At 32.3% G+C, this 1,754-nt stretch overlaps 1 protein-coding gene across 2 annotated transcripts in view; it reads right to left on the bottom strand.

The window, feature by feature from the left end:
* Positions 1-1,053, bottom strand: part of LOC106873792 (GA-binding protein subunit beta-1) — a 13,795-nt gene extending 12,742 nt beyond the window's left edge. The window contains exon 1 of one of the 2 annotated variants that reach the window (XM_014921303.2): positions 245-1,053. The gene's annotated coding sequence lies outside the window, so the exon portion shown is untranslated. Of the gene's footprint in view, positions 1-92; positions 209-244 lie in introns of those variants that run through there. The other variant, XM_014921307.2, reaches the window with a different exon arrangement.
* Between the last annotated feature and the right edge of the window lie 701 nt (positions 1,054-1,754).

The raw sequence follows: 1,754 nt of genomic DNA, 5'->3' as shown, positions 1-1,754 counted from the left end.
CTATATATATATATATATATATATATATATATATATGTATATATCGTACATACATTCACAATTCTGTATATAATATATATATATATACTTACATTATACATACATATTCATATATAGCTACATGTTTATATACACATGCGTATATACATACATATTAAACACACATACGTGCTATATATATATATATATATATATATATATATATATGTCATATTAATGGCGACAACGAAAATAATTAACTTACCAATATCCTTTCTTTTGTATTCTTTCTTCCTTTCTCTCTTCTCTTAACGAAAAAAAAATATAATTTTTAAAAAAATCGCTAATATTTAATTTACTAATAATTAATTAATTAACCAACGCGATCGTTATACATATAATATATATATATGCATAAACAACCACCACCCCCCAACGAATTCCTTCTCTCTCTCTCTGATCAGGTTTCGCTCCGAACCTTGTTTTTACCATGTTCCGGAAAATACCCCCCTTTGTTGTTATTATTAATATATATTTGTGATGATTTTTTTTTTGTTTCGTTTAAAGGCGACCGTTACAGGGACCCACAGCAAAAAAAATTGTCACCTCTGCCAATAACGAACCAACGACCGACCGATTCGCATTTTTGTTTGTTTGATTTTGTCAATGATTTAATTTTTTTAGTTGCTTTTTTTTTTAGGTCAACCAATTCAATGTATATATATATCTATGTGTGTGTGTTTGATTCTATATGTATATGTGTGTTTCTAAATATGTATCACTCCGCTACGATCTATAATCCCTTATGTATCTCTTAACTGTATTTACCACAGGAGGTGTTTTGGAAAGCTAATTAGCTTGATATATATATTAAGAATTTTATCTTTCCATCACAACTGATAACAAGGGAAAAATTTTCTACCTACGGAAGAAAAAGATTTACTCGTATATCTCTAGAACAAATCACCTCTCCCTCCCTCACTCAATCCATAGATTGACACACATGTACAGACATACACACACACCTAACAACCTATCCCTTTACCGACCGATTCACGTTCGAGGTTAGTCTTTCTGTATCACTACACTGTACCTCTTACCCTTGTTTCTGGAAAGGAAAGCAGGGGGAGGGTTTTATAATGGCTCTATTGAACATATGATGAATAAGTCATTTCGTTACGAACACGTACTGGGCATATTGCTATTATCATAAGTAAATCAAATCGAATTTATGGAAGTCTTTTCGAATGTGTTATTCATATCTGATGTTAATATTTTCGTGATCTGCAGGTTAGATTTGCCGCCAAAATAATGAATTTTTTATGGCGGGGGAGGTGTCTTTTTTTTTATGCACCTTGTTGGTGCAAAGTCTCGTCTTTCCAGCCCTAAGACCGATTAACATTTCAAGGTATCACTCCGCCTTATACTTCTGTCTTTCTCTTCACTGGTTACGTCTACGTTTTCTTTCTATTTTTTGTTTTATTTACTTTAAATAAACTTTCTAAGTTGGTTCATTTTAGTCTTGTTTTTAGTTTTTCATTATGGATTCTTACACCTAGAACAACGAATAAAAACATACTTTTCAATCTTTATAAGACGAGGAATTCGTAATTACAGTGAGTTGGCAGAATAGGTAGCACGCCGGGCAAAATCCTAATCGGTATTTCGTCTGTCCTAACATTCTGAGTTCAAATTCGGCCGGTGTTGACTTTGCCTTTCATCCTTTTGGGAACGAAAAATAATTAACAGTGGAGCACTGGAGTGAGTGTAATCGA

The sequence above is a fragment of the Octopus bimaculoides genome, chromosome 28, assembly GCF_001194135.2.
Source record: "Octopus bimaculoides isolate UCB-OBI-ISO-001 chromosome 28, ASM119413v2, whole genome shotgun sequence".
NCBI lineage: Eukaryota > Metazoa > Mollusca > Cephalopoda > Octopoda > Octopodidae > Octopus > Octopus bimaculoides.
The sequence above is the reverse complement of the archived record's forward strand: the minus strand, read 5'-3'. Positions and strand labels throughout refer to the sequence as shown.